The sequence below is a fragment of the Ambystoma mexicanum genome, chromosome 7p (genome assembly GCF_040938575.1).
Source record: "Ambystoma mexicanum isolate Mex_15411 chromosome 7p, UKY_AmexF1_1, whole genome shotgun sequence".
Classification (NCBI taxonomy): domain Eukaryota; kingdom Metazoa; phylum Chordata; class Amphibia; order Caudata; family Ambystomatidae; genus Ambystoma; species Ambystoma mexicanum.
The window spans coordinates 732,744,965-732,757,710 of NC_090939.1; positions in this window are offsets into that span (position 1 = coordinate 732,744,965).

Sequence of the window (12,746 nt, forward strand, 5' to 3'; positions counted from 1 at the left end):
TAATGGCATCTAGTGAGAGAACCGCCAGGTCCTCTCTGCATTCCTCTGTTTGTGCCATTAGGTGCTGGAGCCTTCTCAGGTTGGCTGTGGTGTTGCGCCCTGGTACAAAGCCGCTCTGATCCACGTGTACTAATGAACCTATTACCCTTGCGAGCCTCTTGGCCAAAATGGTTGTTAAAATGTTGCTGTCGTAGTTCAGGAGCGCCAACGGGCAATACGAGTCACATTTTGCAGGTGGTTTGCCAGGTTTGAGCATTGGCACTATGAGGGTTTCTCTCATGGTACCTGATAGTGTTCCAGTCTCAAATGCCTCTGCATAGACTTCATGCAGTATGGGGGACAAGATCTCCTTGTATACCTTGTAGAACTCTGGGCTAAGGCCATCGGTTCCAGGCATCTTACTCGTGGAAAGAGAGCGTATCGCCTCAGAGATGTCTTCGATCGTGATGGTTTGTCCCAGTATGTCTCTTTGTTCCTGGTTCAGTGTAGGGAGGTCAACTTCTGCCAAGGTGTCTCTTATGTCTGCCTCGGGTACTCGGTCGCTGTGGGTATAGAGTTCCTCATAGAAATCGGAAAAAACATCATTTATTCCTTGTTGTGTTCTGTGGACTATGCCCTTGTCATCTTGGATCTCATTGAGGGCCAGCTTTGGGTGTTCCTTTCTACATAACGAGGCTAAAATCCTACCCGGTTTGTCCGCTTCTTTATGAGCTTTCATGGTGCGAGTGGAGTAGTCGAATTTCGAGAGCCTATCCCATGCGATTCTGCATTCCTCCCTGATCTCCCTCAGCTCGTTTTTCTTCTCGATTGTGGGAGAGGGGTTGTTTTCGAGTTGCCTGATCTTTTCCTCCTCAGCCTCTAATTCCTTTCTCAGTTGCCTCCTGATCCCGCCTGCCTCAGCGATCACCACTCCCCTTGTCACCACCTTCATAGCTTCCCAAAGAGTGCTCCACTTTTCCACCAATCCCTTGTTAATCTCAATGTACTCTTCTAGTTTCTCGGCCAAGGTCTCCTTGAACGCGGGCGGTTAATGATTCTGCTGGCATTCGCCACATTGGGATGGGAGGTCGGGGAGGGCCGTAGGCAGAGTTGTATCATTAGTGGGGAGTGATCCGAGATTGATCTGCCCAGGTAATCCGCTGACTCGACCTGTGGGGTTAGTTCATCATTTTTAAAGAGGTAGTCTATCCTGGTGTGTAAATTGTGAGGGGCCGAATAGAATGAGTAGGATCAGTCATCGGGTGAAGGTCTCGCCAGATGTCTATCAGATGTAAGTCCTCAACCGCTCTTTGTAGGGCCTGTGTGGGAAGATTATTTTGTATTCGTGGAGTGGCGGATCTGTCCATTCCTACATTCATAACGCAATTGAAATCGCCTCCCCATATAAGGGTGTATTCTCTGTGGAGCATGACTTTGGCGCATAACTTCTTAAGGTAGGAAGGTATGGCATGTTGGGGGAAATATGAGTTTATTATGCATATTTGAGTGTTCTCCAGCATACCCCAAACCAGCAGGTATCTGCCCTCATTATCTGATTCTACCCCCATCTGTTGAAATGGTATGCCTGGGCTCACCCATGTGTATACTCCTCTTGCGTACTTCGAGTATGATGAGCCGTTACCTTGACCTCCCCAGTAGTTTGATAGTTTGTCTGCAGAGTCAGAAGAGAGGTGTGTTTCCTGTAGGAGGGCAAATGATACCTTCTTTCTCTTCAGGTAGGAGTGTATTCGGTTTCTTCGGAGGTAGGATCCCATCCCTCTGACGTTCCATGTGATCACCCTGAGTTTTGATGCCATTGCATGATTGTATTAATTGCCAAGGGGGGGTCCCTGCTTTCGCTGCGGCTCAATGATATGTTGTTATGAGCTTTGCCTAGATCTGTTTGTGTGGAGTGGTCCACTCCAGTGTTTAGTTCCGGGTTCATTTCAGGTTGGTTAAAGGTCCTCAGAGTTAGGGCCGTCAAAAAAATAACAACTTGTGTAGAACAATTATAACTGGTGCACCCAGCTACTGTCACAGAAGTGGAGTGCTCAGGTGCTCTCGCGCTGTCTGACCCAATCCGGGTGTCTGGCGCGAGTAGGTGTGTGCCGAAAACTGGTCGGTACTTGGATTTCGTGGGGTCGTGGTCCGTGTGCATGTGTGGGGGGTCTGGTGAGCCCCGTAGTCATTCAGCATTCTCCTTTGGTAGTTTTGCTTCGTTGATGGTGGTGGTTTTAAAAGTTCTCGGGTGTATCACGTGAGGTGCTAGTGCCTGTGTCGGGGGGTGTAGCCCTCATCCTTGGCTGTCCTCGTTAAGTTTCCCTTGATTAGTTTCGATGGGGACCTCGGCCAGGTTATTATGTTCCATCCACATGGTAGCCGCTGTCGGCGTCTCTAGGAATACTGCTCTACCCTTATAAATTACCTTCAGCCTCGAGGGATATAGCAGCATATATTTCAAGTTTAGTTTCCTGAGCCTGGCCTTAATTGGAACAAAGGAGTTCCTCGCTCTTTGGACCGACTGAGTGTAATCGGGGTATATGGTGATTTTTGAGTTGCCCCGCTCTATTTCTCCACCCTCTCTTGAAAATTTCAGGATCACCTCTCGGTCACGAAAGTTGAGGACCTTCGCTATGATGGGGCGAGGGTAGGAGCCTGGAGGGGGTTTCTTCTGGAGCGACCTGTGGGCACTCTCTATGGCGAAGCCCTGTGAAAGATTTGCTACCCCAATTTCTTGTTGTATTAGTGATTCCACGAAGGCCGTCGGGTCTGTAGTCTCCGTCCCTTCTGGGATGCCTAGTATTCTGATGTTACTGTGCCTAGCGCGGCCCTCCGCCTCCTCGGACCTTGCTTCTAGGAGGGAAACCTTATTTTTGAGGTCTGCGACTTCAGTTTTCAGGGCTGCCGTGTCACCTGCCATGTCCTGCTGGGAAGACTCAATGATAGTAACCCGTTCCGTCAGATTGCGGGCATCTTGCCTTATCAACTGGATATCGGCCTTCACTTCGCCAATCTTCGTATCTATAAACGATCTTAGAGCCTCGATTGCCCCCAACACCTGATTGTGTCTGGCGTCTACCTCATGGGTGTCCCTGGTTGTTGGGTCATTTGTTATAGGCTGGGCGGTGGGGTGAGATTTCGAGGTAATGAAAGGGTCCAGAGTGGCATTTTTGGCTTTGTTCCTTGCTGCAGCCATTGTGGATTGTCTTAAGCATGCTTGACAGTAGAGAGGTTCTGGAGTTCCCTGTCAGGGCATATGATTGTGATCACTCTTTTTTGGTTTATGGCGTGGGATCCCCCTGCCTAATGGGATGCAGGTCCTGGGGTTCAGTAACCACAAACCCCTACCTCCGTGGGAAAAGAAAAGTTGTGGCCCCAGTCGTCCAGGGCGGTTTCATTGATTGTGCCACGGGTCTGGTCTTTTGATGTATTGTGGGGAGCTGGGGAGACGTGGGATGCTATGGAGCAGGCAGGACTAGGGGAGCCGCCCAGCGCAGACTCCTACTGTTGGCCAGGGTGGACAGGCGTGTCCAGTAATGCAGTGGCTAATTTGTCTGACCCAGCAAGAATTCTGGTGGGGTTCAATCCGGGGTTAGGAGTGTGGTGGATTTGGATCTCCTAGAGGGGGAGAGTCTCACCCGTAATAGGCAATTCCTGCTGTGGCTCCAGTGTGCGTTCCGGAGGAAGGGTTTTAGCGCTCTACAAATGGCTGTCCTGATGAGCACGTGTTTATGAAGGGTCAGGTAGGGCCCGTTCCCCGCACCCCTCGGGGTTCAGTCCCGAGTGGCTAGCTGCCAGTCCAAGGGCTGAATAAAATGACCTGCGTAGGTGGGGGGCTCCATACCCAGGAGGAGCTGGAGAACTCTCGTGATGTGCCCGGGGTCGGGGTCAAAGCGAGTGGTCCGGGGGGTCCGATAGGGAGGCTGTGATGGATTCGCGCTGGGCGCGCACCGGCTCTGTATGGCGTCAGGGTGTCGGTGCCAGGCGCCCAGGATGTTTAGCGCCAGGCGCGTGGTCTCCCGCCTCATCCTTCCCCGACCCCTTGCAGATGTCTCGGAGGGGCTAGCTGGTCCACCTTGGTAAGTGCCCCGTGCCTCCGGGCCACAATGGGCGGCGAGGGAGATGTGTGTGTGGTCGGAGTCAGGCTCCACAGGAGTGCGTCTGTTTCGGTCGCTGCAGGACCGTTAGTGAAATGCGGGCGCCATCTTATGGGTCTCCCTCGGGAGGTAGGGGGAGCCGGGCCGGGTCCCCGTCCTCCGATCATTGTCGGATTGATGTGTCGAGTGTAGTGCATCGCTCGATGAAGCACTATATCGGGAATCGGTGGTTTGATTGTCTTTCCAGCGCCCAAGGCAGGGTCACGCCAGACAGCCCGGCCGGGTCCCAAGTGCCTCCCACAGGGAGGAGGGGGAGAGAAGCCGGAGTGCCTCTGTGGGTCCTCATCGTCCGTTTTTTGTCGGACAAGGCTATCGGGTGCAGGCAATCGCCTGATATACCCCTGCACCAAAGGATGAGTGGTGTGGAGGGGTTTGAGGCACCCTCAGCAGGGTCCAGAAACGCAGCCTGGCCTGTTCTTGTGTGCTTCCCCCAGGGGAGGGGGGGAGCCGGGCCGGAGTATCGCAGAGGGATCTCGTCGTCCGATTTCCGTCAGAGCAAGTTGTAGGGTATTGCAGATCGCTCGATGTAAATATGCCCTGAAGAGTGGATGGTGAAAAAAGGTTTTTGGCACCAAAAGCAGGATCTGACTACGTGGCTGGGCCGGAGCTCAGGAGATCAGCGTCCTCGCACCATGCTCAGCAGGCCACGCCCCTTGGCCCGTTCCTACCACTGTGAAACACATTCAATCCTTCCTGGGGCTTGCTAACTTTTACAGGAAATTCATACTCGCATTTTCTGACATATTGAAATCGGAGTTCACTCGAGCCCCCATCCTAGCTCAACGTGATACAGACCGATCCTTCCTAGTTGAGACTGATGCATCCGACTACGCCATCGGAGCAGTCTTGAAACAAGAACTTGATGACAAGAAGGAACATCCCATTGCCTCTCCCATACTTTGAATCCCAGTGAAACTCATTATTCCGTCCTGGAGAAGGAGTTGCTAGCCATCCGTTATGCCTTCACTGACTGGCGTCATCTCCTTCTGGGAGCCAAACACACAGTACAAGTCCGTACGGACCATCGGAACTTACAAGTCTTACAATCCCTGGAGTGCAGAAACAGCCGTCAGGCCCGCTGGGCCTTCTTTTTTGCCCAATATCAATTTCAAATCCACCAATTTCCTGGAGCACATAACCTCATAGCTGATGCCTTGTCCAGACGTCCTGATTATGAACCCCATGAGGCCCAGACCTTTCCCAAGATGTTTCCTAACACAGTGTTCGTTGCTCAAGCCATTACTCTCCTGTAGGATGTTCGAGCCAAGACACCATCTTCCGAACTTTGGAAGGAATATAAAGGAGGCAATCTAAGGAATCTGAATATGAAGGACGGATATATATTCAAGGAAAGACGGCTGGCTATTCCCACACAAGAGCTGAGACATAAGATCACAAATCTATGCCATGATACCCTCCATTCAGGACACCGTGGAATCACCAACACCCTCCGTCTTATACAGAGGCAGTTCTGGTGGCCAAGGATGAAAGACAACGTAAGAACCTATGTCCAATCCTGTGCAGTGTGCAATCAGAATAAATATGATAACAGAAGACCAGCGGGTCTCTTACACCAGCCAGAAATACCAACAAGACCTTGGGAAATCATCGCCACAGATTTTATCGTGGAATTACCCTCATCCAGAGGATACATGACCATAATGGTTACCATCGATTTGTTTACACATATGGCTCATTTTACACCTTTGTAAAAGCTACCATCCTCATCTGAATTGGCTGGGATTTTTCTAGAACATATATTCAGGCTTCATGGACTACCTTCCAAAATCATTTCCGACAGAGGGCCCCAGTACATATCCCAGTTTTGGAAACAACTATGTCAGATATTGGGGATCCACCGCGCATTGTCCTCGGGGTATCATCCACAGACCAATGGAGCAACTGAACGAGTCAACCAGACCTTGGAACAGTACCTTCGCTGCTTCACCACCAAAGTCCAGGATGATTGGTCACTTGTGATTCCTGTAGCCGAATTTGCTTACAACAATTCGGTTCATTCAGCTATCAAGACCGGTCCATTCTTTTGCAGTCAATGATTTCACCCTTCAGTTTTACCATCCGTTCTTCCATATCCTACTCCAGTTCCTGCGGTCGATTCCTGGATTGAAACACTGATCAATGTACACAAGGAAGCCAAGGAACACCTGGGAAAGGCCCAAAAAGATGTCAAACAATATGCAGACACTAAAAGAAGGCCTAGTCCTTTTTATGCAGTGGGAGATATGGTCTGGCTGTCTTCGAAGCTCCTTCCTCGACATTTATGACCAAATAAACTGGCTCCCAGGTATTACGGACCTTTCTCCATAAAGGAAATTATTAATCCAGTGGCCTTTCAACTCCGACTTCCAGAGTTGTGGTAAAGGATTCATCCAGTCTTTCACACTTCTCTGTTAAAACCATTTGTACAATCCACTCGAACTGCTCCAAGATCTACTCCAGTAATTGTCAATAACCAACTTGAATTCGAGGTCTCCAGGATATGTGACGCCAGGTACAGACGAGGTCAACTCCAGTATTTGGTCGAATAGAAATGATATCCTCCCAGTGAACGCACCTGGGAACCCTTCTCAAACAGGAATGCCCCCTGATTGATACAAAGACAAAGATATCATCATATCCACCCAGGCAAACCCAAAGGTGCGGGGCTTCGGAGGAGGTATTCTGTAATGAACAGCCGATTACGTCCATTCTGAACTTCGTGGTCCATGATGCATCGAGGTCTGAACTCCGTAATCCTTCCAACATGGCTGTCAATTTCGAAACGCGGCTTACCAGTCCTTGTGCATTACGACTACACCACGAAATGAGAGGTTAAGGCTGTGGTAAAACTACACCATGGATTGATAGATTAAGGCTGCGGGATGGACAACACCATGGATTGAGAGGTTTAGGCTGCAGGATGGACTACAACATGAATTCAGAGGTTTAGGCTGCGGATGGACTGCATCATGGAGTGAGAGGTTAAGGCTGTGGGAGGAACTACACAATGGATTGAGAGGCTAAGGCTACAGGATGGACTACACCATGGAGTGGGAGGTTAAGGTCCTGGGAGGAACTACACAATGGATTGAGAGGTTAAGGCTATGGGATGGACTACATCATTAATTGAGAGGTTAAGGCGGCTGGGTGGACTACACCATGGTGTTAGAGCCCAAGGCCTAAATACAGTTGTGGTGGCTTGACACGTCGAAACGCAATTTGGTCTTTCTGACAATATACCCCTCACGAGTACAAAAGGACAGATTGAGGTGAGTATTGCCTGAAAATGTTTGTACACCCTGGTACTCAAACAGCTGGCTGCAAGAAAGAGTAACCAAGCATTAACATTTGGCTAGAGGTACTGTTATCTCAAAATCAGATGAAGAACAGATACTCACAAGCAAGAAACTCAAAATTGGACTGAATACTTCCGAACTAGATGGGTGAGTACCCTAAAACAAGAAATGCAACAATTACCACAAGGACAGTAGTGGAAGGGAACAAAGCATGAACCAAAGTGTATGTGCTTACCAATTGAGTGGACAGGTGAAAAACAGCAGTTGAATTCTGATGAATGAGGCGGTAGTCCTGGAAGGTGCCTAAAGAGTCATTTGATCCTTGCGCCTTTGCGCTGATGTTCTTTGATCCTTGCGCCGATGCGCGACAGTTCTTTATGTTCCTTAAAAGTCTTTAAGCAGAAAAACGGAGGATGAAGAAATGACTGTAGCTGGAATAATCCAAATGGCTTTGGCAAGCGGGCTAAGACGTGAAGAGGAGCAAGCAGTCTGTGAGTGTTCCAAGGTAAGTAGTTAACGGGTAAGACTTGAAGAATGATGCAAATGCAGTCAGTGACCGTTCCAGGTCTGTAATAAGCAGGTTAGACTTGTTGGATGAGGCAATGCAGTCCGTGGACGTTCCGGGTCTAGTAATGAGCAGGTAAGACTTGTGGGAGGAGATGATGCAGTCCGTGGACGTTCCGGGTCTAGTAATGAGCAGGTAAGACCTGTGGGAGGAGAGGAGGCAGTCCCTGGATGTTCCGTGTCTAACAATGGGCAGGTAAGACTTGTGGGAAGAGACGATGTAGTCCGTGGACGTTCCGTGTCTAAAAATGGGCAGGTAAGACAAAGGCAATAGACAAGAAACAGGCGAGAGAGTAACAAGATGCGTAGCTTAAGAGTTTTTGCAAATTCAGAAGCACTGCTATGCATGGGGGCGCGGCTCAAATGCTGGTCAGGTGACCGCATGCACAACGTGGCGTCGTAGGCCTGACAGCCTAAGCAAATGCAAAGGGCACCAGCATCTCCACGGCAACCCATTACGTTTCCTGAAAGGGAGCGTGTAAACAAACAAACCGTGATTCTGAGGAGTTACACAGCGTCCCGCTTTGGAGTGAGAACCGTTTCCTCTACTGTGTATTCTGGAATGTTTGCATTTACGAGGAACTTCTTTATGATCATATACAGAACCATCTAGTGGAACCCTGACACATGCATTGAGAGGTTAAGGCTGTGAGATGGACTACACCATCGAATGAGAGGTTAAGTTTCTGGGAGGAACTACACCATGGATTGAGAGGTTAAGGCTGTGGGATGGACTACATCATGGATTGAGAGGTTTAGGCTGTGGGATGGAGTACACCATGGATTGAGAGGTTAATGCTGCGGGATGGATTACACCATGGATTGAGAGGTTTAGGCTGCCGGATGGACTACACCATGGAGTGAGAGGTTAAGGATCTGGGAGGAACTACACCGTGGATTGAGAGATTAAGGCTGTGGGGTGGACAAAATCATGGATTAAGAAGTTAAGGCTCTGGGAGTAACTACACCCTGGATTGAGAGGTTAGGGCTGTGGGATAGACTACATCATGGATTGAGAGGTTTAGGCTGCGAATGGACTGTACCATGGATTGAGAGGTTAAGGCTGCAGGATGGACTACACCCTGGATTGAGAGGTTTAGGCTGTGGGATGGACTACACTATGGATTGAGAGGTTAAGGCTGTGGGATGGACTACATCATGGATTGAGAGGTTAAGGCACTGGCAGGAACTACACCATGAATTGAGAGGTATAGGCTGCAGGATGGACTACACCATGGATTGAGAGGTTTAGGCTGCGGGATGGGCTACACCATGGAGTGGGAAGTTAAGGCTGTGTGAGGAACTACCCCATGGATTGAGATGTTAAGGCTGCGGAATGGACTATACCATGGATTGAGAGGTTAAGGCTGCAGGATGGACTACACCCTGGATTGAGAGGTTTAGGCTGCGGGATGGACTACACCATGGATTAAGAGGTTAAGGCTGTGGGATCGAGTACATCATGGATTGAGAGGTTAAGGCACTGGGAGGAACTACACTGTGGAATGAGAGGTTAAGTCTGTGGGATGTACTACATCATGGATTGAGAGGTTTAGGCTGTGGGATGGACTACACCATGGAGTGAGAGGTTAAGGATGTGGGATGGACTACATCATGGATTGAGAGATTTAGTCTGTGGGGTGGAATACACCATGTAGTGAGAGGTTAAGGCAGTGGGAGGAACTTCGCAATGGATTGAGCAGTTAAGGCTGCGGGATGGACTACACCATGGAATGAGAATTTAAGGCTGCCGGATGGACTACACCATGGATTGAGAGTTTTAGGCTGCGGGATGGACTACACAATGGATTGAGAGTTTTAGGCTGTGAGAGGAACTACACAATGGATATAGAGGTTAAGGCTGCAGGATGGACTACACCATGGAGTGAGAGGTTAAGGTGCTGGGAGGAACTACACCATGGATTGGGAGGTATAGGCTGTGGGAGGAACTACACCGTGGATTGAGAGGTTGAGGCTATGGGATGGACTACACCATGGAGTGAGAGGTTAAGGTTCTGGAGGAACTACAGCATGGATTGAGAGGTTAAGGCTGTGGGATGGACTACATCATGGATTGAGAGATTTAGTCTGTGGGGTGGAGTACACCATGTAGTGAGAGGTTAAGGCAGTGGGAGGAACTTCGCAATGGATTGAGCAGTTAAGGCTGCGGGATGGACTACACCATGGATTGAGAATTTAAGGCTGCGGGATGGACTACACCATGGATTGAGAGTTTTAGACTGCGGGATGGACTACACAATGGATTGAGAGGTTTAGGCTGTCAGAGGAACTACACAATGGATATAGAGGTTAAGGCTGCAGGATGGACTACACCATGGAGTGAGAGGTTAAGGTGCTGGGAGGAACTACACCATGGATTGAGAGGCATAGGCTGTGGGAGGAACTACACCGTGGATTGAGAGGTTGAGGCTATGAGATGGACTACACCATGGAGTGAGAGGTTAAGGTTCTGGAGGAACTACACCATGGATTGAGAGGTTAAGGCTGTGGGGTGGACTACATCATGGATTGAGAGATTTAGTCTGTGGGGTGGAGTACACCATGTAGTGAGAGGTTGAGGCAGTGGGAGGAACTTCGCAATGGATTGAGCAGTTGAGGCTGCGGGATGGACTACACCATTGATTGAGAGGTTAAAGCTGTGCGAGGAACTACACTGTGGATTGAGAGGTTAAGGCTGTTGGATGGACTACATCATGGATTGAGATATTAAGGCTCTGGGAGGAACTACACCATGGATTGGGAAGTTAAGACTCTGGGATGGACTACATCATGGATTGAGAAATTTTGGCTGTAGGATGGACTACACCATGGATTCAGAGGTTAAGGCTCTGAGAGGAACTACACCATGGATTGAGTGGTATAGGCTTCAGGATGGACTACACCATTGATTGAGAGGTTAAGGCTGTGGGAGGAACTACACTGTGGATTGAGAGGTTAAGGTTGTTGGATGGACTACATCATGGATTGAGAGATTAAGGATCTGTGAGGAACTACACCGTAGATTGGGAGGTTAAGACTGTGGGATTGACCTCATCATGGATTGAGAAGTTAAGGCTGTAGGATGACTACACCATAAATTGAGAGGTTAAGGCTCTGGGAGGAACTACACCATTGATTGAGTGGTATAGGCTGCAGGATGGACTACACCATGGATTGAGAGGTTTAGGCTGCGGGATGGGCTACACCATGGAGTGAGAATTTAAGTCTAAGTGAGGAACTACACCATGGATTGAGAAGTTAAGGCTGCAGAATGGACTATATCATCTATTGAGACATTAAGGCTGCAGGATGGACTACACTCAGGATTGAGAGGTTTAGGCTGTGGGATGGACAACACCATGGATTGAGAGGTAAAGGCTGTGGGATGGACTACATCATGGATTGAGAGGTTAAGGCTGGAGGATGGGCTACACCATGGATTGAGAAGTTAAGGCACTGGGGGGAACTACACTGTGAACTAAGAGGTTAAGTCTGTGGGATGTACTACATCATGGATTGAGAGGTTTAGGCTGTGGGATGGACTACACCATGGATTGAGAAGTTAAGGCTATGGGATGGACTACACCATGGATTGAGAGGTTTAGTCCATTGGATTGACTACACCATAATGTGAGAGGTTAAGGCTATGTGAGGAACTACAACATGGATTGAGAGATTAGGGCTGCGGGATGGACAACACCATGTATTGAGAGGTTTAGGCTGCGGGATGGATTACACTATGAATTGAGAGGTTTAGGCTGTGGATGTACTGCACCATGGAGTGAGAGGTTAATGCTTTGGGAGGATCTACACAATGGATATAGAGGTTAAGGCTGTGTCATGATGCCTACCTCCAAGGAGCCAGGTCCGACCCAGCAACCCCAGAGGCAGGCATCATTTCCCCCAGGGAAGTGCCAGCGGGCCCAAGCTGGGGCCCTTTGGACACAGTCCTGGCGCCTTAGCCGCCAGGCTCATGTTGGACCCCTGTCCTGGCGCCTTAGGCGCCAGGTTCATAAAGCTAGACATGTGTTCAAGTGTTTTAAGGTGCACTTACCTGATGCAGACCATGCTGCTACATCCAGGCCCTCTTGAGGCCTGAATGGAACTACTTTACCTGTGGACCTACTTTCCCCTGGGTGTGGTCGGGGAAGGATACATACCTGATCGGTGGAAGGATACATACCTGGAACTTCTTCCAAAGCTATTTAAACCACGCCCGATCAGCAACTCACGCTTCGCGTTGTTCTGCTCCTCGCAGCTGGACGCTCACCGTGTCAGCTCCTGCATCTGGACTTCAGCCACACCTGTCAGCATCCTGGGTCACCTGCTAAGAGAGAATTGGAGAGAAAGAAGACCTTACCTGCTGAAGCTGCATCACGGAGACTTCACACCGACGATCCTGAAAGGGAAGACATCATTTTAAAAGCATTTTGCTCCGATCGCTGCAGCGCTGCATTTCACTCACCTTTCCTGGGCACCTCCATCTTCAGCAGCGATCATCCGGATCCGCAGCCACTTCCCAGAGCCTAGAGAGAAAAAGACAAGAACACAAGGTGAGAGAAGGAAGGGAATAGGAAAAGCTCAGTTTCCTTCTAAGACTTACCTGTTGGGTCATTCCCATTTCATTGTGGGGCCTGCCGCTTCCTGGCATTCCGGACCCCGGCCCCTATGGGGAAAAAAGACAAAGACATTGAATGAGCGAATGCAAAGACATTACCCGAACGCTCATCCAGAACTTACCTGTCATTTA